Source organism: Ranitomeya variabilis, chromosome 8 (assembly GCF_051348905.1).
Source record: "Ranitomeya variabilis isolate aRanVar5 chromosome 8, aRanVar5.hap1, whole genome shotgun sequence".
NCBI lineage: Eukaryota > Metazoa > Chordata > Amphibia > Anura > Dendrobatidae > Ranitomeya > Ranitomeya variabilis.
The window spans coordinates 146,647,312-146,672,844 of NC_135239.1; the positions used below are offsets into that span (position 1 = coordinate 146,647,312).

The following is a 25,533-nucleotide window of genomic DNA, read 5'->3' on the forward strand; positions in this document are numbered from 1 at the left end:
GTGGTGCCCCTGGATAAAGCCTGATGCTGCAGGCCAAACTGAACGCGGACAAATGTAACTCTTTTGTGACAGGCAGAACGGAAGGTGTAATCTTCAAACTTTTATAGATAACAACTACGGGAATGCCTGTCACAAATAAGAATATGATGAAGAAGTAGAATATGATGAAGATAATAGTAAAATAAAAAGAATATGAACAATGTAAGAAAAAAAATAATAGGTAGAAGATGAAGAAGAAGATGAATAAGGTGAAGAAGTTGATGTCAAAGAAGCTGATGATGAGGATAATGAAGAAGAAAGTGTGGGAGAAGTAAAAAAGACGGTGAAGGGCGTGGAAGTAGTGAAACATCAATATCTGACAAAATAAAAAAAAATTAACATAGTCAAAATCTTTCTACCGCCGAACGTCATAAAAAAAAAAAAAAAACCTGCTATTCTATTACATTGGGCTAAACCTCTGTGCCTTTAATGTCTCCGCCACGTCCCCCAATACATCCTACATTATTCTTAGTTGTTTTCCTTCATGTAGAATGAACCTACAAGGAAAGAAAGGGTTTATTTTAATTCCGATATTTTCGTCCCATTGACTTGCATTGGGATCGGGTATCGGTATCGGATTAGATCCGATATTTTGACGGTATCGGCCGATACTTTCCGATACCGATACTTTCCGATATCGGAAAGTATCGCTCAACACTAGTAATGAGCACTTTGACCCACCAAGTGCTTCACAGAAGTTTATAATGCAGAGCCGTAAAAATAAAAAATCACATTTTTTCACAAATATGATCTTTTCGACCCCAATTTTTTATTTTGCCAAGGGTAAGAGAAAAAATTGGACCCAAAAACTTGTTGTGCAATTTGTCCTGAGTACGCTGATACCCCATATGTGGGTGTAAAGCACTGTTTGGGCGCATGGCAGAGCTCGGAAGGGAAGAAGCGCCATTTGACTTTTCAATGCAAAATTGACTGGAATTGAGATGGGACGCCATGTTGCGTTTGGAGAGCCCCTGATGTGCGTAATCATTGAAACCCCCCACAAGTGACACCATTTTGGAAAGTAGACCCCTTAAGGAACTTATCTAGATGTGTGGTGAGCACTTTGACCCACCAAGTGCTTCACAGAAGTTTATAATGCAGAGCCGTAAAAATAAAAATCATATTTTTTCACAAAAATGATCTTTTCAACCCCAATTTTTTATTTTTCCAAGGGTAAGAGAAGAAATTGGACCCCAAAAATTGTTGTGCAATTTGTTCTGAGTACGCTGATACCCCATATGTGGGTGTAGAGCACTGTTTGGGCGCATGGCAGAGCTCGGAAGGGAAGGAGCGCCATTTGACTTTTCAATGCAAAACATTGAAACCCCCCACAAGTGACCCCATATTGGAAACTAGACCTCCCAAGGAACTTATCTAGATGTGTTGTGAGAACTTTGAACCCCCAAGTGTTTCACTACAGTTTATAACGCAGAGCCGTGAAAATAAAAATTGTTTTTTTTCTCACAAAAATTATTTTTTAGCCCCCAGTTTTGTATTTTCACAAGGGTAACAGGATAAATTGGACCCCAAAAGTTGTCCAATTTGTCCTGAGTACGCTGATACCCCATATGTGGGGGGAACCACTGTTTGGGCACATGGCAGAGCTCGGAAGGGAAGGAGCGCCATTTGGAATGCAGACTTAGATGGATTGGTCTGCAGGCGTCACGTTGCATTTGTAGAGCCCTTGATGTACCCAAACAGTAGAAACCCCGCACAAGTGACCCCATATTGGAAACTAGACCTCCCAAGGAACTTATCTAGATGTGTTGTGAGAACTTTGAACCCCCAAGTGTTTCACTACAGTTTACAGCGCAGAGACGTGAAAATAAAAAATCTTTTTTTCCCACAAAAATGATTTTTAGCCCCCCAAATTTTTATTTTCTCAAGGATAATAAGTCCCTAGTACGCTGATACCGCATATGTTGGGGTAAAACCCCGTTTTTGGGCGCACGGGAGAGCTTGGAAGGGAAGGAGCACTGTTTTACTTTTTCAACGCAGAATTGGGGCTGGAATTGAGATCGGACGCCATGTCGCGTTTGGAGAGCCTCTGATGTTCCTAAACAGTGGAAACTCCCCAATTCTACCTGAAACCTTAATCCAAACACACCCCTAACCCTAATCCCAACGGTATCCCTAACCACACCCTTAACCCTGACACACCCCTAACTCTAATCCCAACCCTAATCCCAACCGTAAATGTAATCCAAACCATAACCCTAACTTTAGCCCCAACCCTAACTTTAGCCCCAACCCTAACTTTAGCCCCAACCCTAACCCTAACTTTAGCTCCAACCCTAGCCCCAACCCTAACCCTAGCCCTAACCCTAACCCTAGCCCTAACCCTAGCCCTATCCCTAGCCCTAACCCTAGCCCTAACCCTAACACTAGCCCTAATCCTAATGGGAAAATGGAAATAAATAAATTTTTTTAATTTTATTATTTTTCCCTAACTAAGGGGGTGATGGAGGGAGGTTTGATTTACTTTTATAGCGTTTTTTAGTTTCAACAAGTTTTTATTTTTCAAAGAAAAACTAAGAAAGCTTCACAACAAAATCCCACGCAGGGGAATATACATGAATATAATCAAATTCTAGATTAACCTTAATGGTATTTAAACAATACAGTTAAACACGCAGGCAAAGATAGGTGGTTGAAAAAGACAAGAGGGGGGAGGGGGGAGTAAGAGATCCATTACTGCATCAGGGTACTATCAATGGTCGGTTATAAGGAGCGAGTCTAAGGAAGACTATAGGACATTAAATTGGCCTCATATAGATAGTGTTAAGACTTGGTTAAGATTACTGCTAGAGTTCCTTTCAATCCACGGTCTCCATACTTGATAGTAAGGCTCCCGTGAGTCCTCTCTTGTAGCTTGTATTCGTTCACATAGCATGATAGTGTTCATCTTGTCAATTACTGAGGAAAAAGATAGGGTAGTTGTTTTCCATTTCGTTGCAATGTGTAGCTTAGCGGCGAGGAACAGCTGATTGACTAAATTATGGAGTTTGTTGGAGAAGCCCGGGTATCTGGCTCCCAGTAGGAACACCGTTGCATCTAACTGAATCGCCCCACCATATAGCTCCTCTACAATAGATTTGATCCTTGACCAAAGGGCGGATACGACCGGACAATCCCACCACGTATGCTTCAAATCGCCCAGGGCTCCACACCCCCTGAAACACCGATCCGATAAGTTTGGGTAGATGGCATGTAGTTTGCTCGGAACTAAATATGTCCTATGTAGGAGCTTGATGGATGTCTCAACTATAGAGGTTTGGAGACTGCCCTTAGAGAGAGAGCAGCAGCATTTTTGCCACTCCAATGGGGACATTATCTTATTAAAGTCCCTTTCCCATTGTATCATATATTTAAGTTTTACATCCTCTGATATTGCGTTCAGGTTTGAATATATTAAAGAGATAGCTCCCCTGCCCAGTGGGTCATTTAAACATATTTGCTCATAACCTGATGGGCGGTGGGTGACACCATGTCCTAATATTTGTTCAGCAAAGTGAAAAATTTGGATGATACGCAATATTTCAGAGTTTGGTGGGGAGTACTTTTGGATGAACTCTTGCTTGATGAGTAGAATGTTAAATGGCGAAGTAAGATGTTTAAGGGTAATTAAACCCCTAGATACCCACCAATGGAAAGAGCGAGGCTCCAACCCTGGCGGAAAAGCTGGATTATGAAAAATATGCGTCATTAAGGAAGTTTTGGATTGTAGGGAATGTTTAAATCTTTCCTTCCTCCATAACATCAGGGAGTGTGCTGTAAATGGAGCTGATGTATGGATCCCTTTCGGGAGTCTCTGCAACGACCACATGAGGCCTGGTAGGGAGAATGGGGTCAGGAGGTGAGATTCGAGATTCACCCATCTGGGTGTGCTGTGTTTGTCCGCATTAGCACTTATTAGCTGGGCTAGTTGGGCCGCTCTATAGTATAAAGTGAAGTTGGGCAGAGACACACCTCTGAATGGGTAAAGGAATGGGTAAAGATCGGAAAACATACAGAAATCGTGGTAAGGAAACCATCTTAATGGCGTGTAGTCTACCTAACCAGGATAAGGACATAGATGACCATCTGGTAAGGTCCGATTTGAGATTTCTGATTAAGGGGGCATAGTTCCATTTAAATAAAGTCGACCTATGGGAGGATAGATTGATGCCGAGATAGGTTAAGTACTGTTCATTTCTGGTAAACTTAAATTGCGCTGTTATGTTGTTTTGTGTACCCCTGGGGGTGTTAATGAACAAGGCTTCAGATTTGTCGACGTTAATCTTGAGGCCAGAGACCAGTTCAAATTCATGGAGAGCGACAAAAGGGTTTGGGAGTGTAATTGTGGGATTGACTATGGACAATAGTAGATCATCCGCAAAAAGGCTAGCCTTGTATTGGTCATCTCTGATTGTAGGCCCATTAATGTTGGGGTTGGCTCTAATAGCTTCAGCTAGGGGCTCTATGGCTAGGGCGAATAAGGCTGGGGAAAGCGGACAACCTTGCCTGGTACCACGTTGTATGTTAATAGGGGTAGGCTGGTTTGAAGGTAATTTCAGATAGGCTGTGGGGTGGTCATAGAGAAGTTTAAGGCAGGAGGTAATACCACTCGGGAAGCCAAACTTAGCGAGGACTTCGAACAAGTATGACCATGATACCGAGTCAAAGGCCTTCTCTATATCGAGTGCTAACAAGAGTAAGGATTGCTTGGAGTGATTAGCTGAATGTATTAAATTAAGGTTCCTCCTAATATTGTCAGGGCCCTGTCTTCTGGGGATGAACCCTACCTGGTCCCGGTGGATTAGGATGGGCAGTATTTTATTTATTCTGGCCATGATTATAGATGTAAAAAATTTTAAATCTATGTTTAGCAATGAAATAGGCCTATAGTTTTTGGGGTAAAGGTGATCTTTCTTCGGTTTTGGAATTACAGTTATGTGGGCAATGTAAAATTCAGGTGGCATTTGAGCTCCGTTTAGTAGAGCATTACAAAAGCTCTGTATATGAGGTATGAGTAAGCTGTCAAATTTTTTGTAGTACTGTGCCGTGAGCCCATCAGGCCCAGGAGCTTTGTTTTTTTTTAAATTTTTAATCGTTGCCTTTATTTCATCAGAGTTGATTGGTGCTTGGAGGTATGCTATGTCTGAATCCGGGACTTTAGGTAGTGTCAGATCTTTGAGAAAGTTCTGGATGCGAGTTGGGGAAGGGGGCTGCGGGAGGGAGTATAGGTTTTGATAATATTGCTGAAACGTTTTATATATTACATCTGGGTGGGCAGTGATACGGCCTGTAGGATCTTTAATGGAGGGGATACTATTCAGGAGCTCTCTACTCCTAAGTTTACGGGCCAACATGCTGCTTGGTTTGTTAGCATATTTGTGAAAAGTAGATTTAGTCCGTCAGAGCTCTTTCTGATCTATTTGTTAAAATGGTATTGAGTTGTAATTTAGTTTCACGAATGTTCTTGATTAGATAAAGTGAGGGGAGGTTTTGGTTTGCCTGTTCTAATTTTGAGAGTTTATTTTCTAATTGCAATTGTAGTTCAGACCTCTGCTTTTTCCTGTTAGAGGCAATTTTGATTAGGGTCCCTGTTATAAATTTTTTGTGTGCCATCCACACAGTTCCCGGGGACACGTCTGCGGTATTGTTAGTTTGGAAATATAGATTCAGCTCATCCTTTACAGTAGATAAGACCGTTGGGTCTACTAGTAGGGACTCGTTCAATCTCCACCTGAACAGCCTAGAAGAGGTAATGGTAAAGTTAAATGCAGAAAGGACGGCATCATGGTCTGACCAAGACGATACTATATGTCGGGAGTATAGAACCGAGGGGAGTGTTTTGGAAGAGGTGAGGTGTAAGTCAATTCTGGAATAGGACTTTTGTGCGGGGGAGAAATATGTATATCCCCTCTGAGGGCCATTTAGCTCTCGCCAGATATCTGCCAAACAATTTACTTTCAGCATTTGTAGGATTTTTTTCCTGTCTGTTTTTGATATGTCTGCCCGATTCAGTGAACTGCTGTCAAGTGACGGGCTCAGAGTGAGATTGAAGTCGCCACACCATATAAGGTGATGATATGAGAGTGAAGCTAATTTTGATAAGATTAGACGTATGACCCGAGTCTGAGCGGCAGTTGGCAGGTAACTATTAACAATGCATATATTTAGACCCTGCAAGGCTCCCATCAGGATAATGAATCTGCCCTCAGGATCTGAGTACGTGTTAGTGGGTTGGAATGGAAGGCTGTTTTTAATTAGAATAGCCACGCCCCTCGTTTTGCGGTCCTAGGTTGAAAGGAAGAATTTCGAATAATGTGCGTCCAGGAATTTGGGATGGGATGAATTGGAAAAATGGGTTTCCTGAATGCAGATTACATCCGGGTTGTGCTTCCGATAATCGAGGAAGGCCTTTTTACGTTTTAGAGGCGAGTTGAAGCCCCTCACATTATGGGAGAGCACTCTACACATGCTTAATTAAGTGGACACTGCTAATAAGAGGCAAACCATCACCCTCCACCCGACCTCGGCCCACTGATTCACCATCACAGCAATAATCTCTATGCGGAAACAAAAGGAAAGAGACAAACAGGGGGGAGACGTCGACACAAAACATAACATAAGTTTTCCAAAGGGCATTGAGCCCACAAGATGCGATGATCTGGGGTCCCATATTAAGAAGGACACCAAAATTCGCCGAGGTTGGGCAGCATGATGCAACCCCGAGAACCCCAACCCTTGAATCATATAAGGTTGACTTTGTAATATGGGGAAGAGGGGAGAGAGAGGGAGGGAAAGAGAGATGAGAAAGGGAAAAGAGAGAGAGAGAAAAAAAAAAAAAAGGGGGGGGAATAATGAAGAAGGGGGGGTAGGGAGAAGGGTACTTGATAATGTAATAGTAGGTAGACCGAGCATTAACTGCTAGGTAGATAACCTAGGTTCAGAGCAGGGCAAAACCAACAACTGGTCTCTCAACATAACCCAAAGTTACATAAAACATTTTGGGGATGCCAAATCCTGGGTTATGCGAGTCAAGTGATCTGAGTGTTTTGGCTTCTTGTTCTGGGATGGTTCCTCCACTCTCTTACAGGCCTGGATTTTCTCTGTGGGAGCGAGGATGTCTCTGAAGATAGTGAGATACCAGCCTTAATTAAGGCCTGAGTTCCTTCCTCTAGGGACCGGCAGGTATAGAGTTGGGATTTGAATATGAAGATAAGGGCAAATGGGAAGCCCCACCTGTATTTGACCTGGGCCTCTTGTAGAGAGGTCGTAATTGACCTGAGGGCCCTTCTCCTGGCCAGTGTGGTGGGCGCAATGTCTGCATAAATGTGCACTGAGTCTGGCAGGCCGGGTAAGATAGGATGGTTTCTAGCCGCCAGCAAGATCTGATCACGGGTCTCCTCATAGTGCATCTTTAGTATTAACATCTCTGGGCATATCATTAGATCGTGGCTTGCCCAGTGCCCTGTGTATTCTTGTAATATGAAGAAGGGCCGGGTCCAGGTCAGGCAGAAGGGCCGTAAAGAGGGCTGCTGCTGTATCTTTAAGGGCAACAACATGTTCAGGAAGTCCTCTAATTCGTATGTTGCTTCTTCTGGATCTATTCTCATAGTCCTCACTTCTCAATTCTAGCTCAGTAATGCGGTCAGTATGCCGCTTGAGAGTTTCCTGATCCTCCTCCAGCGCGTCTGAGACAGCATCCATTTTTTCCTCCAAGTTGTTTGTGCGCTGCGCTAGGTCTTGCAACTGGGATGAGATACCCTGCATAGTGGTGGTGAGTTCCTCTAAAGGTTTCTTGCAGGGACCTCATGAGGGCAGCCGTTGATATCATTGCTTCAGAGTGTGGGGAAATGTCATCCCGCTACCATGAGTTGTAGAGGCAGGTGGAGGATTAGCTGCTGCAGCCATTTTGGAAGGGGTGCCGTTCATAAGGAGGTCTGAAATAGTGCGGCCCGCCGGCTGTGCTGCGCTTCCCTTTTTCGGCATTACAGATTGCCCCGCTCTTAAAGATAAACTGTCCCCGGGGGGGGGGGGGGAATATTTACTGTGCTCCGGTCACTGGAAAGGGTTAAATGGGGTCCGTCGGGTAGCAGAGCTCAGCACAACATGTCTGTCATTGCTGTACTCTGCGCATGCGCCCCGTCAATAAAGTTTATTCTCTTAACTCATTTCACTTAGTTGCGGGATGAGTCGCATGCAGGGGATTTATAGCGTTTTTTATATCTGATTTTTATGATTGGCAGCTGTCACACACTAAAAGACGCTTTTTTATAGCAAAAAAGTTTTTGCGTCTCCACATTTTGAGAGCTATAATTTTTCCATATTTTAGTCCACAGAGTCATGCTAGGTCTTGTTTTTTGCGGGACGAGTTGACGTATTTAATGGTAACATTCTCGGACACGTGACAGTTTTTGATCACTTTTTATTCCGATTTTTGTGAGGCAGAATGACCAAAAACCAGCTATTTATGAATTTCTTTTGGAGGAGGCGTTTATACAGTTCCACGTTTGGTAAAATTGATAAAGCAGTTTTATTCATCGGGTCAGTACGATTACAGCGATATCTCATTTATATCATTTTTTTATGTTTTGGCGCTTTTATACGATAAAAGCTATTTTATAGAAAAAATAATTATTTTGGCATCGCTTTATTCTGAGGACTATAACTTTTTATTTTTTTGCTTATGATGCTGAATGGCATCTCATTTTTTGCGGGACAAGATGACGTTTTCAGCGGTACCATGGTTATTTATATCCGTCTTTTTGATTGCGTGTTATTCCACTTTTTGTTCGGTGGTATAATAATAAAGCGTTGTTTTTTGGCTCGTTTTTTATCTTTCTTACGGTGTTCACTGAAGGGGTTAACTAGTGGGACAGTTTTATAGGTTGGGTCGTTACGGAAGCGGCGATACTAAATATGTGTACTGTTATTGTTTTTTTTTTATTTAGATAAAGAAATGTATTTATGGGAATAATATTTTTTTTTTCTTTATTTAGGAATTTTTTTTTTTTATTTTTTTTTTACACATGGAATTTTTTTTTTTCTTAACTTTTTTACTTTGTCCCAGGGGGGGACATCACAGATCGCTGATCTGACAGTTTGCACACCACTCTGTCAGATCGGCGATCTGACTTACAGTACTGCAGGCTTACCAGAGCCTGGTCTGCACCCGGAAGTAATCCCTGCAGGACCCGGATGCAGCCCCGCGGCCATTTTGGATCCGGGGCCTGCAGGGATAGGAGGTAAGAGACCCTCGGAGCAACGCGATCACATCGCGTTGCTCCTGGGGTCTCAGGGAAGCACGCAGGGAGCCCCCTCCCTGCGCGATGCTTCCCTATACCGCCGGAACACTGCGATCATGTTTGATCGCAGTGTGCCGGGGGTTAATGTGCCAGGGGCGCTCCGTGACCGCTCCTGGCACATAGTGCCGGATGTCAGCTGCGATAGTCAGCTGACACCCGGCCACGATCGGCCGCGCTCCCCCCCGTGAGCGCTGCCGATCGCGCTGGACATACTATCCAGTCACTAGGAATTAAGTCCCAGGTCACCTTGATGGGATAGTACGTCCAATGGCATTAAGGGGTTAAAGATTAAAAATAATGGTCTATCAATGACTTTACTTAATTCCTGCAGTACTCGGGGGTGTATCCCAATCCGGTCCCGGAGATTTGTCAATTTTAGTGATTTTTAGACGCCGCCGTACTTCCTGCTGGGTTAAGCAGGTGACACTTAATGGGGAATTTTTGTTATCACTGATTATATTGTCTGCCATGGAATTTTCTTGTGTAAATATTGATGAAAAAAAAGTCATTTAGCATTTGGCTTTTTCTCATCCACCATTTCATCCAGACTATTTTTAAGGGTGCCAACACTATCATTTTTTAGTTTCTTACTATTTACGTAGTTAAAGAATATTTTGGGATTATTTTGACTCTCTCTGGCAATGAGTCTCTGTCTCAATCTTTGCTGCCTTGATTTGCTTTTTACAGAATTTATTTAATTTTCTGTATTTATTTAATGCATCATTACTACCTACTTCCTTTAATTCTCTAAATGCTTTCTTTTTGTCACTTATTGCGCCCCTTACAGCTCTATTTAGCCATATTGGTTTCCTTCTATTTCTAGTATGTTTATTCCCATACGGTATATATTGTGCACAGGTCCTATCCAGGATGCTAATAAACGTCTCCCATTTTCTTTGCGTATTTTTATGTCTCAGGATATCGTCCCAGTTAATTGCACCAAGATCATCTCTCATCCCTTGGAAATTTGCCCTCCTGAAGTTTAGTGTCCTTGTAACCCCTCTACTACACATCTTAATAACCTCTTTCTGCGATTGGACGTACTATTCCGTCCGTGTGGAGTGGGCCCTACTTCCCAAGGACGGAATAGTACGTCCAGCGCGATCAGCCACATACATTCCCTTATCTGAATAAAAAATAAAATAAAAGTACACATATTTAGTATCACAGCGTCCATAACGACTCGACCTATAAAACTATCCCACTAGTTAACCCCTCCACCGTGAACACCGTAAAATAAAAAAAAAAAAGAGGCAAAAAACAATGCTTTATTATCATACCGCCGAACAAAAAGTGGAATAGCACGCGATCAAAAAGACATAAATAAATAACCATGGTACCGTTCAAAATGTCATCTTGTCCTGCAAAAAACGAGCCACCATACAGCATCATCAGCAAAAAAATAAAAAAGTTATAGTCCTCAGAATAAAGCGATGCAAAAATAATAATTTTTTCTATAAAATAGTTTTTATCGTATAAAAGCGCCAAAACATAAAAAAATGATATAGATGAGGTATCACTGTAATCGTACTGACCCAAAGAATAAAACTGCTTTATCTATTTTACCAAACGTGGAACGGTATAAACGCCCCCCCCCAAAAGAAATTCACGAATAGCTGTTTTTTTGTCATTCTGCCTCACAAAAATCGGAATAAAAAGCGATCAAAAAAGTCACGTGCCCGAAAATGTTAACAATAAAAACGTCAACTCGTCCCGCAAAAAACAAGACCTAATATGACTCTGTGGATCAAAATATGGAAGAATTATAGCTCTCAAAATGTGGTAACGCAAAAACATTTTTTGCAATAAAAAGCGTCTTTTAGTGTGTGACGGCTGCCAATCAAAAATCCGCTAGAAGACCCGCTATAAATAGTAGATCAAACCCCCCTTCATCACCCCCTTAGTTAGGGAAAAATAAAAAAATAAAAAAAATGTATTTATTTCCATTTTCCCAGTAGGGTTAGGGCTAGGGTAAGGGTTAGGTCTAGGGTTAGGGTTAGGGCTAGGGTTAGGGCTAGAGTTAGGGCTAGGTTTAGGGTTGGGGCTAGGATTAGGGCTACAGTTAGGGTTGGGGCTAAAGTTAGGGTTAGGGTTGGGGCTAAAGTTAGGGTTAGGGTTTGGATTACATTTATGGTTGGGAATAGGGTTGGGATTAGGGTTAGGGGTGTGTCAGGGTTAGGGGTGTGGTTAGGGTTACCGTTGAGATTAGGGTTAGGGGTGTGTTTGGATTAGGGTTTCACTTATAATTGGGGGGTTTCCACTGTTTAGGCACATCAGGGGCTCTCCAAACGCGACATGGCGTCCCATCTCAATTCCAGCCAATTCTGCTTTGAAAAAGTAAAACAATGCTCCTTCCCTTCCGGGCTCTCCCGTGCGCCCAAACAGGGGTTTACCCCAACATATGGGGTATCAGCGTACTCAGGACACATTGGAGAACAACTTTTAGGGTCCAATTTCTCCTGTTACCCTTGGGAAAATACAAAACTGGGGGCTAAAAAATAATTTTTGTGGAAAAAAAAGATTTTTTATTTTCACGGCTCTGCGTTATAAACTGCAGTGAAACACTTGGGGGTTCAAAGCTCTCACAACACATCTAGATAAGTTCCTTAGGGGGTCTACTTTCCAAAATGGTGTCACTTGTGGGGGGTTTCAATGTTTAGGCACATCAGGGGCTCTCCAAATGCAACATGGCGTTCCATCTCAATTCCTGTCAATTTTGCATTGAAAAGTCAAATGGTGCTCCTTCGCTTCCGAGCTCAGCCATGCGCCCAAACAGTGGTTTAGCCCCACATATTAGGTATCAGCGTACTCAGGACAAATTGTGCAACAACTTTTGGGGTCCATTTTCTCCTGTTACCCTTAGTAAAATAAAACAAATTGGAGCTGAAGTAAATTTTTTGTGTCAAAATGTTAAATGTTCATTTTTATTTAAACATTCCAAAAATTCCTGTGAAACACCTAAAGGGTTAATAAACTTCTTGAATGTGGTTTTGTGCATCTTGAGGGGTGCAATTTTTAGAATGGTGTCACACTTGGGTATTTTCTATCATATAGACCCCTGAAATGACTTCAAATGAGATGTGGTCCCTAAAAAAAAAAAGGTATTGTTAAAATGAGAAATTGCTGGTCAATTTTAACCCTTATAACTCCCTAACAAAAAAAAATTTTGGTTCCAAAACTGTGCTGATGTAAAGGAGACATGTGGGAAATGTTACGTATTAAGTATTTTGTGTGACATATCTCTGTGATTTAATTGTATAAAAATTCAAAGTTGGAAAATTGCAAAATTTTCAAAATTTTTGCCAAATTTCGTTTTTTTTTCACAAATAAACGCAGGTAATATCAAAGAAACTTTACCACTATCATGAAGTACAATATGTCATGAGAAAACAGTGTCAGAATCACTGGGATCCGTTGAAGCGTTCCAGAGTTATAACCTCATAAAGGGACAGTGGTCAGAATTGTAAAAATTGGCCCGGTCATTAACGTGCCAACCACCCTTGGGGGTAAAGGGGTTAAAGGATACATGAAAACTTATTATTTTGTGATCACTATTCCCCAAGTGACCCCCAACCCATATATTTGCTATGCGGTCTGGCCTGTTGGTTAATATTAGGTCTAGCAGTGCCCCCTACTTGTTGGGTCCTGAAACAGTTGTGAAAGGTAATTGTCTCTCATAGTTGTCAAAAACCGATTACCTTTGCTGGAACTGCAGGTTTCTGTTCCCCAATCTATTTCAGGGTAGTTGAAGTCCCCCATAATAATGACTTCTCCTTGAGTCGCAGCTTCATCTATTTGCTTTATGAGGATTCTTGGCATTCTCTTGATGAGCTTCAAGAGGTAGTCACCTGGAATGGTCTTCCAACAATCTTGAAGGAGTTCCCAGAGATGCTTAGCACTTGCTGGCCCTTTTGCCTTCACTCTGCGGTCCAGCTCACCCCAAACCATCTCGATTGGGTTCAGGTCTGGTGACTGTGGAGGCCGGGTTATCTGGCGTAGCACCCCATCATTCTTCTTCTTGGTCAAATAGCCCTTACACATCCTGGAGGTGTGTTTGGGGTCATTGTCCTGTTGAAAAATAAATGATGATCCAACTAAATGCAAACCGGATGGAATAGCATGCCGCTGCAAGATGCTGTGGTAGCCATGCTGGTTCAGTATGCCTTCAATTTTGAATAAATCCCCAACAGTGTCACCAGCAAAGCACCCCCACACCATCACACTTCCTCCTCCTTGCTTCACGGTGGGAACCAGGCATGTAGAGTCCATCCGTTCACCTTTTCTGACACAGTGGTTGGAACCAAAGATCTCAAATTTGGACTCATCAGGCCAAAGCACAGATTTCCACTGGTCTAATGTCCATTCTCTGTGTTCTTTAGCCCAAACAAGTCTCTTCTGATTGTTGCCTGTCCGTAGCAGTGGTTTCCTAGCAGCTATTTTACCATGAAGGCCTGCTGCACAAAGTCTCCTCTTAACAGTTGTTGTAGAGATGTGACTGCTGCTAGAACTCTGTGTGGCATTGACCTGGTCTCTAATCTGAGCTGCTGTTAACCTGCGATTTCTGAGGCTGGTGACTCGGATAAACTTATCCTCAGAAGCAGAGGTGACTCTTGGTCTTCCTTTCCTGGGGCGGTCCTCATGTGAGCCAGTTTCTTTGTAGCACTTGATGGTTTTTACCACTGCACTTGGGGACACTTTCAAAGTTTTCCCAATTTTTCGGACTGACTGACCTTCATTTCTTAAAGTAATGATGGCCACTCGTTTTTCTTTACTTAGCTGCTTTTTTCTTGCCATACAAATTCTAACAGTCTATTCAGTAGGACTATCAGCTGTGTATCCACCAGACTTCTACTCAACAAAACTGATGGCCCAACCCCATTTATAAGGCAAGAAATCCCACTTATTAAACCTGACAGGGCACACCCGTGAAGTGAAAACCATTCCCGGTGACTACCTCTTGAAGCTCATCAAGAGAATGTCAAGAGTGTGCAAAGCAGTCATCAAAGCAAAAGGTGGCTACTTTGAAGAACCTAGAATATAAGATATAATTTCAGTTGTTTCACACTTTTTTGTTAAGTATATAATTCCACATGTGTTAATTCATAGTTTTGATGCCTTCAGTGTGAATGTACAATTTTCCTAGTCATGAAAATACAGAAAAATTTTTAAATGAGAAGGTGTGTCCAAACTTTTGGTCTGTACTGTACAGTATATATATATGTGTCTCACTGACCTTGTTAAAGGGTTGATTGTGACTTGTAGGAGCGCTACTTCCAACAGGTGGTGCTATAGAGTTTAAGTCCTCTTTCTCTCTGAAGAGGCAATTTGCATATTAAATTTCCCAGAGGAGTATTGCACGGCGAATAAGCCTCCTTACCTTGACAAAGCCAGAGCTGGTATGTCACTCTCCACAAGGAGAAACCTTACCCCTTAGACTTCAGTCCAGAGCCTCTCACCTAACCAAATCAGTTCTCATGCTTCGCACTGACGAGGGCCAACAGCCTGAAACACTGTCTGCGAATTGAGATACTGATTTGGCTCTTATGCTAAGTCATATTGCAAGACTCGTTAAAGGGTTGATTGTGACTTGTAGGATTGCTACTTCCAACAGGTGGCGCTATAGAGTTTAAGTCCTCTTTCTCTCTGAAGAGAAAATTTGCATAAGTAGTAGACAGAAAACTTGTCATGTTGCATTTGCTGTCCTGAATGCATGCAGATCCATATGAAAATGTTTGCTCTGACATACAGTACCTTGGATTTGAGCAGTATTTTTATTGACCTTTATGTTAGTTACGGCGCATGGATCCGACACCGCTCCCCCATACAATGGTTGCACAATTCTCTGGGTAAACTAAGACATCACATTAAATTTGTGCAAGCATTGGCCACCACATGTGCGTTGAGTTCTGACCATATGCAGTTACCGCAGCATGGAGTCCTGACCTGACCTGAAGTCTCGGGCTATAACATTAGTCCAGTATAGACAATACTTTCTTTCTACATTGCAAATTTCATCTGCTTGCAATCTTCAGAAAAAATTTTTGCAATCTGTTCACAAAATGTAAGTAGATCACACAGTAGAAGTAGATCACACAGTAGACACAGTAGGCCAGGGGATATTTTGGATTGAAGTATTGTGACCCAGTGCTCCTAATCAGGGGCTAGCTGGCTCTTTTCAGCCTGGGGGGCAATCACAAGGCAGTGGCCTTCCAGTTGCGGTGCTTTTGCCCTGATTATCTTTGGCCGCTGCATTAAAGCAGCAGAGATAACAGGCTTTAAAAACACACTGGTACATAGATATGGGAACAGAACGGAGCTCGCTGCATATACACTGCTCAAAAATTAAGGGGAACACTAAAATACCACATCCTAGATATCACTGAATAAAATATTCCAGTTGTAAATCTTTATTCACTACATAGTGGAAAGCATTGAGAACAATAAAACATAAAAATTATCAATGTAAATCAAAATTAATATCTCACGGAGGCCTGAATTTGGAACGATACTCAAAATCAAAGTGGAAAATCAAATTATAGGCTGATCCAACTTTAGTGGAAATGCCTCAAAAAAAGGAAATGATGCGCAGTAGTGTGTGTGGCCTCCATGTGCCTATATGACCTCCATACAATGCCTAGGCATGCCCCTAGGATGGTCTCCTGAGGGATCTCATCCCAGACCTGGACTAAAGCATCTGCCAACTCCTGGACTGTCTGTGGTGCAATGTGACGTTGGTGGATGGTGCGAGACATGATGTCTCAGATGTGTTCAATTGGATTCAGGTCTGGGGAATGGGCGGACCAGTCCATAGCTTCAATGCCTTTATCTTGCAGGAACTACTGACACACTCCAGCCACATGAGGTCTGGCATTGTCCTGCATTAGGAGGAACCCACGGCCAACTGAACCGGCATATGGTCTCACAAGGGGTCTGAGAATCTCATCTCGGTACCTAATGGCAGTCAAGCTACCTCTGGCGAGCACATGGAGGGCTGTGCGGCCCTCCAAAGAAATGCAACCCCACACCAATACTGACCCACTGCCAAACCATGATGAAGGATGTTGCAGGCAGCAGATCACTCTCCACGGCGTTTCCAGACTCTGTCATGTCTGTCACATGTGCTCAGTGTGAACCTGCTTTCATCTGTGAAGAGCACAGGGTGCCAGTGGCGAATTTTCCAATCCTGGAGTTCTGAGGCAAATGCCAAGCATCCTGCATGGTGTTGGGCTGTGAGCACAACCCCCATCTGTGGACGTCGGGCACTCAGACCATCCTCATGGAGTCAGTTTCTAACCGTTTGTGAAGACACATGCACATTTGTGGCCTGCTGGAGGTCATTTTTCAGGGCTCTGGCAGTGCTCCTTCTGTTCCTCCTTGCACAAAGGCTGAGGTAGCGGTCCTGCTTCTAGGTTGTTGTTCTCCTACGGCCCCCTCCATGTCTCGTGGTGTACTGGCCTGTCTCCTGGAAGTGGCTCCAGCCTCTGGACACTACGCTGACAGACACAGCAAACCTTCTTACCACTGCTCGCATTGATGTGCCATTCTGGATGAGCTGCACTACCTGAACCACTTGTGTGGGTTGTAGAGTCCATCTCATGCTACCACGAGTGTGAAAGCAAAATCAACATTCAAAAGTTGCCAAAATATCAGCCAGAAAGCATTGGTACTGAGATGTGGTCTGTCGTCCCCACCAGCAGAACCACTCCTTTATTGAGTGTGTCTTGATAATTGCCAATAATTTCCATCTGTTGTCTATTCAATTTGCACAACAGCATGTGAAATTGATTGTCAACCAGTGTTGCTTCCTAAGTGGACAGTTTGATTTCACAGAAGTTTGATTTACTTGGAGTTATATTCTGTTGTTTAAGTGTTCCCTTTATTTTTTTGAGCAGTGTATAATTACAGTTTACCGCTGTTAACCAAAAACACACAATGCAAAGACCAATATTACTACTATAAAAGGCCAAAACAATATGGCTGCACAATGCGCACGACCATCACCACCACACCGTGAATACATAATATAATGAGCATTACCTCTACATAACAAAACACTCTATACAAAGACCAATGACACCACCCTACACCTTCTACTACATAATGACCGAAGCACATTAAGTTGTTACTAAACAAAAAAAAAGCTACTAAAAAGAGCAATATTCCCACCTTACAGGAACCGTATATTGGTAGATACCAGTCCTGCAGAACACACACATGACTACAGTACAGTTATATATAGTAACTTACAGCTGACGTTCTTTCTGATTTGGGTCGCTCACGTTTCCCATCTTTTTCATCTGGCCCAGACCGACATGACAACTTCTCCAGCCACAACTCATCTATACAAATTACAATAAAAACACATCTGACTTCTCTCATTTCCATCGACGTCTCCATCTATTACCAACATACAAAAACTCCCCACTCTGCGTGCACTTGAGGAGAGGATCAGTGACCCCAATATTTAAAAAACTGTGTCATTACTATGATTACTCACTCCTCCCAAAAATTAAAGTGTGCCATGGAAAGTATTAATTCCCATGCTGTGCTGCATAGAAAAGCCCTGGATGTTCCTTTGAAGAATATAATATCCCAAATGCCCCCTTCTAGCAACATGTACCCTTTAGTGTCCACTTAAAGATAACAATGCCCCCCTCCCCAAGAAAAAAATAATGGAACCTGAGTGCCCCAATTAAAATTAATAAAGTCCCCATTTATAACAAATAATGTCCTCTGAGTGCCCACACAGCTCTGAATATACAGAATGATGATCCTACAGACCGCAAAACACAATATGATGGTCCCCAAAGCCCTTTATTGTTCTTTGAAGATCCCAGACCTCCCTATATATAGTAAAATTGCTACATACCACCTATATAAAATATGATGTTTCCATTGCCCCTATATATAGTATGAAGGTCCCCTGCCTCCTATATATAGTATGAAGGTCCCCCTGCCCCCTATATATAGTATGAAGGTCCCCCTGCCCCTATATAGTATGAAGGTCGCCACTGCCCCCTGTATATAGTATAAAGGTCTCCACTGCCCCCTGTATATAGTGGCTAACAACGTGGCTCAAGGATAACAATGTCAATATTTTAGAGCGACCATCACAAAGCCCTGATCTCAATCCTAGTGAAAATTTATGGGCAAAGCTGAAAAGGCCGGTGCGAGCAAGGCAACCAACAACCCTGGATCAGTTACAGCAGTTTTGTCAGGAGGAATGGGCCCAAATTCTGACCAACTATTGTGAGAAGCTTGTGGAAGAGGTTCCCAAACATTTCCGTACGTGTGCATGTACAGTACAGAGCAAAAGTTTGGACACACCTTCTCATTTAAAGATTTTTCTGTATTATCATGACTATGAAAATTGTACATTCACACTGAAGGCATCAAAACTATGAATTAACACATGTGGAATTATATACTTAACAAAAAAGTGTGAAACAACTGAAATTATATCTTGAGTATGAAAGAGAACACACGCGCTACCTCACACAAACTAAATATGTAAGTTCTCCTAAGCTGCAGGAATCAGATCAGGTAGGTGCCACCGCTGTCAGATGTGGAAATAATGAGTGATGATGCAGCTGATTCCGCAATCAAGGGGTGACAAAACACAAGGAAAGTGCAAACAACATGGTATGACCACTTAAATGAAACCTCCCAACAAATGTCTGTGCTGGGCACTGTTGCAGAGAAAGCAGTGAGACCGCAAGGAGTTAACAAAGCCTGTGCTGCTGGTGCCCTGCAAATAGAACGACCGTCTTGTGTGGGCTGCAGCTAGCCTAGTGTCACATGGAATAACAGCACAAAAAGTACCTGGCTGGAACTCACCAGGATGCAGGTGCAGCAGTGTGTGACGGAGTGCAGTCCGTCCGGCTCTGTAGTGGAGAATCCGGCGTGTCAGAGATGGACCAGAGAGCAGGCAGGCAGAGTTAATCAACCGTGGCACAGCGATGAAACAGGGAAGCTACGCAGAGCCAGGGAAAGCCCCGGCCGGTGGTGTCCCTGGATACGAGCGGGGAAGGAAAGGGAAAAAAATGGGTCCCTGATGAAGAAGGACGCCACTCCTTCGAAACGCGTCGGTCACCTTTCTGGTCTCTGTGCTGCCCCGTAGTTCTTGTGACGTCACACGCTGTGCCACGCGCCAGCCATTTTTTTCCCTCTCCTTCCCCACTCGTATCCAGGGACGCCACCTGTTGTGAACTCTGTTTTTGGGCTCCCTCTTGTGGTCACAAGTGGTACTGTGTGAGTGCTGTCTTTGGGCTCCCTCTGGTGGCTCTTTGTGTCATTCTGCAGGTCTGAGGCAGGATCAGCTGTCTCGTTATCTGTTAGCTGGTTTCCTATTTAGCTCTCCTGGACTTTCAGTGTTTGCCTGCTGTCGATGTATTCAGTGCTATTTTGATCTCTCCTGAATTCCTTCGCTATCAGTCTCTCCAAGAGAAGCTAAGTTTTCTGTTTGGTTATTTTTTGCTCATTAGTGTTCAATATGTTTCTGGGTTATTTCCTTGTCCTTGTCCAGCTTGCTAATATGTGATTTCCTTGCTTGCTGGTAGCTCTAGGGGGCTGAGTTTCTCCCCTCACACCGTTAGTTGGTGTGGGGGTTCTTGTATTCTCAGCGTGGATATTTTGTATAGGGTTTTTTACTGACCGCACAGTTCCCTGCCTGTCTTCTGCTATCTAGTATTAGTGGGCCTCATTTGCTGAATCTGTTTTCATTTCTACGTTTTGTATTTTCCCCTTACCTCACCGTTAATATTTGTTGGGGGCTTACTATATCTTTGGGGTCATTTCTCTGAGGCAAGTGAGGTCTTACTTTCTCTATAGGGGTAGCAAGTTTCTCAGGCTGCGTCGAGACGTCCAGGAATTTAGGCACGTTCACCGGCTACCTTCAGTGTGTTTGGTTAGGATCAGGTTTTGCGGTCAGTCCAGTTACCACCTCCCTAGAGCTCGTTCTATGTTCAGTTACTTAGCTAGTTCATTCTGTGATCCTCAGCCACTAAGGATCATAACAGTACAGCAGGCCAAAAAGTGTTTAATGCATCGCAGAAGTGGGATAAGAGAAGTCCTGAGTACAATTTTTTTTTCCTCTCCCTTTGCTGCAGTCTGTCCAGCTTCTCTCATCCCCTTAATCTCTGGGTGGCTTTGAGTTCAGCTGCAGACATGGATATTCAGAGTCTGACTTCTAGTGTGGATCATCTTGCTGCAAGGGTGCAAAGCATTCAGGATTTTGTTGTTCATAGTCCTATGTCTGAGCCAAAAGTACCTATTCCTGAGTTGTTTTCTGGAGATAGATCTAGGTTTCTGAATTTTAAGAATAATTGTAAATTATTTCTTTCTTTGAGACCTCGTTCCTCTGGTTATTCCGCTCAGCAAGTTAGAATTGTTATCTCCCTGTTAGGTGGCGACCCTCAAGATTGGGCTTTCTCCCTGGCGCCAGGAGATCCTGCATTGCTGAATGTGGATGCGTTTTTTCTGGCGCTTGGTTTGCTTTATGAGGAACCTAATCTTGAGAACCAGGCAGAAAAGGCCTTGCTGGCTCTCTCTCAGGGCCAGGATGAAGCTGAGGTGTATTGTCAAAAATTTCGGAAATGGTCGGTGCTTACTCAATGGAATGAGTGTGCCCTGGCTGCAAATTTTAGAGAAGGTCTTTCTGAAGCCATTAAGAATGTTATGGTGGGGTTCCCCACGCCTGCAAGTCTGTGTGACTCAATGGCTTTGGCCATTCAGATTGATCGGCGTTTGCGGGAGCGCAAATCTGCGCACCATCTGGCGATGTTTTCTGAACAGAGACCTGAGTCTATGCAATGTGACCGAATTCTGACCAGAATTGAGCGGCAAAATCATAGACGTCAAAATGGGTTGTGCTTTTACTGTGGTGATTCAACTCATGTTATCTCAGCATGCTCTAAGCGCGTAAAAAAAATAGCTAAATCTGTCACCGTTGGTACTATACAGCCTAAATTCATTTTGTCTGTTACTTTAATTTGTTCTTTGTCATCCTGCTCGGTTATGGCTTTTGTGGATTCAGGTGCTGCCCTGAACCTGATGGATTTGTCGTTTGCCAGGCGCTGTGGTTTTGTTCTGGAGCCTTTAGAATTCCCTATTCCACTGAGGGGAATTGATGCTACACCATTGGCTGAGAATAAGCCTCAGTATTGGACTCAAGTGACCATGTGCATGACTCCTGTACATCAGGAGGTGATTCGCTTTCTTGTGCTGCATAATTTGCATGATGTTGTCATTTTGGGTCTGCCATGGCTGCAGGCCCATAATCCAGTTCTGGATTGGAAAGCTATGTCTGTTTCAAGTTGGGGTTGCCAGGGGATTCATGGCGATGCTCCTTTGGTGTCAATTGCTTCTTCCACTCCTTCTGAGGTCCCTGAGTTTTTTTCGGACTACCAGGATGTATTTGATGAGCCCAGATCCGGTGCCCCACCTCCTCATAGGGATTGTGATTGTGCTATACATTTGATTCCTGGTAGTAAGTTCCCTAAGGGACGACTTTTTAATTTGTCTGTACCAGAACATGCCGCGATGCAGAGTTATATAAAGGAGTCTTTAGAGAAGGGACATATTCGCCCGTCCTCCTCCCCTCTTGGTGCAGGATTCTTTTTTGTGGCCAAAAAGGATGGTTCTCTGAGACCTTGTATAGATTATCGTCTTCTAAATAAAATCACGGTCAAATTTCAGTATCCTTTGCCATTATTATCTGATCTGTTTGCTCGGATTAAGGGGTCCAGTTGGTTCACCAAGATGGATCTTCGTGGTGCGTATAACCTTGTGCGTATTAAGCAGGGGGATGAATGGAAAACAGCATTTAATACGCCCGAAGGCCATTTTGAGTACTTGGTGATGCCTTTTGGACTCTCTAATGCTCCTTCTGTGTTCCAGTCCTTCATGCATGACATCTTCCGAGAATATCTGGATAAATTTATGATTGTGTATCTGGATGACATTTTGGTCTTTTCTGAGGACTGGGAGTCCCATGTGAAGCAGGTCAGGATGGTATTTCAGGTCCTGCGTGCTAATGCCTTATTTGTGAAGGGCTCAAAATGTCTCTTCGGAGTACAGAAGGTTTCCTTTTTGGGTTTTATTTTTTTTCCTTCTACTATTGAGATGGACCCAGTCAAGGTCCAGGCTATTCATGACTGGACTCAGCCTACATCTGTTAAGAGTCTTCAGAAGTTCTTGGGTTTTGCTAATTTTTATCGTCGCTTCATTGCTAATTTTTCTGGCGTGGTTAAACCCTTGACGGATTTGACCAAGAAGGGTTCTGATGTGACTAATTGGTCTCCTGCGGCCGTGGAAGCCTTTCGGGAGCTGAAGCGCCGGTTTTCTTCGGCTCCAGTTTTGTGTCAGCCTGATGTCTCTCTTCCTTTTCAGGTCGAGGTTGATGCTTCTGAGATTGGAGCAGGGGCTGTTTTGTCGCAGAGAAGCTCTGATTGCTCTGTGATGAAACCTTGTGCTTTCTTTTCAAGAAAGTTTTCGCCTGCCGAGCGGAATTATGATGTTGGTAATCGGGAGTTGTTGGCTATGAAGTGGGCATTTGAGGAGTGGCGACATTGGCTCGAGGGAGCTAAGCATCGTGTGGTGGTCTTGACTGATCACAAAAATCTGATTTATCTCGAGTCTGCCAAGCGGCTGAATCCTAGACAGGCTCGTTGGTCGTTGTTTTTCTCCCATTTCGATTTTGTGGTCTCGTATCTGCCTGGTTCGAAGAACGTGAAGGCTGATGCTCTTTCTAGGAGTTTTGTGCCTGACTCTCCGGGAGTTTCAGAGCCGGCTGGTATCCTCAGAGAGGGAGTGATTTTGTCTGCCATTTCCCCAGATTTGCGACAAGTGCTGCAGAAGTTTCAGGCGGATAGACCGGACCGTTGCCCACCAGAGAGACTGTTTGTCCCAGATAGATGGACCAGCAGAGTTATTTCCGAGGTTCATTCTTCGGTGTTGGCAGGCCATCCTGGGATTTTTGGTACCAGAGATTTGGTGGCTAGGTCCTTCTGGTGGCCTTCCTTGTCGCGGGATGTGCGTTCCTTTCTGCAGTCCTGTGGGATTTGTGCTCGGGCTAAGCCTTGCTGTTCTCATGCCAGCGGTTTGCTTTTGCCTTTGCCTGTCCCGAAGAGGCCTTGGACGCACATTTCCATGGATTTTATTTAGGATCTTCCAGTCTCTCAGAGAATGTCTGTCATCTGGGTGGTGTGTGATCGTTTTTCCAAAATGGTCCATTTGGTGCCCTTGCCCAAGTTGCCTTCCTCCTCCGATTTGGTTCCTCTATTTTTTCAGAATGTGGTTCGCTTGCACGGCATCCCTGAAAATATTGTGTCTGACAGAGGATCCCAGTTTGTGTCCAGATTTTGGCGGATCTTTTGTGCTAAGATGGGCATTGATTTGTCTTTTTCGTCGGCCTTCCATCCTCAGACGAATGGCCAAACCGAGCGAACTAATCAGACCTTGGAAACTTATTTAAGATGTTTTGTTTCTGCTGATCAGGATGATTGGGTGGCTTTTTTGCCATTGGCCGAGTTTGCCCTTAATAATCGGGCTAGTTCTGCTACTTTGGTTTCGCCTTTTTTCTGCAATTCTGGTTTTCATCCTCGTTTTTCCTCGGGTCAGGTTGAGCCTTCTGACTGTCCTGGGGTGGATTCTGTGGTGGATAGGTTGCAGCAGATTTGGAACCATGTGGTGGACAATTTGAAGTTGTCACAAGAGAAGGCTCAGCGCTTTGCCAACCGCCGTCGCGGTGTGGGTCCCCGACTTCGTGTTGGGGATTTGGTATGGCTGCCTTCTCGGTATGTTCCTATGAAGGTCTCCTCTCCTAAATTCAAGCCTCGCTTCATCGGTCCTTATAAGATTTTGGAAATCCTTAACCCAGTGTCATTTCGTTTGGACCTCCCAGCGTCGTTTGCCATTCATAACGTGTTCCATAGGTCTTTGTTGCAGAGGTATGTGGTGCCTGTGGTTCCTTCTGTTGAGCCCCCTGCCCCGGTGCTGGTTGAGGGCGAATTGGAGTACGTGGTGGAGAAGATCTTGGATTCTCATATTTCTAGATGGAGGCTTCAGTATTTGGTTAAGTGGAAGGGCTATGGTCAGGAGGATAATTCCTGGGTTGTCGCCTCTGATGTTCATGCGGCCGATTTGGTTCATGCCTTCCATGTGGCTCATCCTGATCGCCCTGGGGGTTTTGATGAGGGTTCGGTGACCCCTCCTCAAAGGGGGGGGTACGGTTGTGAACTCTGTTTTTGGGCTCCCTCTTGTGGTCACAAGTGGTACTGTGTGAGTGCTGTCTTTGGGCTCCCTCTGGTGGCTCTTTGTGTCATTCTGCTGGTCTGAGGCAGGATCAGCTGTCTCGTTATCTGTTAGCTGGTTTCCTATTTAGCTCTCCTGGACTTTCAGTGTTTGCCTGCTGTCGATGTATTCAGTGCTATTTTGATCTCTCCTGAATTCCTTCGCTATCAGTCTCTCCAAGAGAAGCTAAGTTTTCTGTTTGGTTATTTTTTGCTCATTAGTGTTCAATATGTTTCTGGGTTATTTCCTTGTCCTTGTCCAGCTTGCTAATATGTGATTTCCTTGCTTGCTGGTAGCTCTAGGGGGCTGAGTTTCTCCCCTCACACCGTTAGTTGGTGTGGGGGTTCTTGTATTCTCAGCGTGGATATTTTGTATAGGGTTTTTTACTGACCGCACAGATCCCTGCCTGTCTTCTGCTATCTAGTATTAGTGGGCCTCATTTGCTGAATCTGTTTTCATTTCTACATTTTGTATTTTCCCCTTACCTCACCGTTAATATTTGTTGGGGGCTTACTATATCTTTGGGGTCATTTCTCTGAGGCAAGTGAGGTCTTACTTTCTCTATAGGGGTAGCAAGTTTCTCAGGCTGCGTCGAGACGTCCAGGAATTTAGGCACGTTCACCGGCTACCTTCAGTGTGTTTGGTTAGGATCAGGTTTTGCGGTCAGTCCAGTTACCACCTCCCTAGAGCTCGTTCTATGTTCAGTTACTTAGCTAGTTCATTCTGTGATCCTCAGCCACTAAGGATCATAACAGCCACCGGCCGGGGCTTTCCCTGGCTCTGCGTAGCTTCCCTGTTTCATCGCTGTGCCGCAGTTGATTAACTCTGCCTGCCTGCTCTCTGTCCATCTCTGACACGCCGGATTCTCCACTACAGAGCCGGACGGACTGCACTCCGTCACACACTG

General features: G+C 43.8%; 1 protein-coding gene across 3 annotated transcripts in view; it reads left to right on the forward strand.

Moving 5' to 3' along the window:
* Positions 1-25,533, forward strand: part of GUCY2C (guanylate cyclase 2C) — a 1,047,636-nt gene that overhangs the window by 994,002 nt on the left and 28,101 nt on the right. The window lies entirely within an intron of this gene.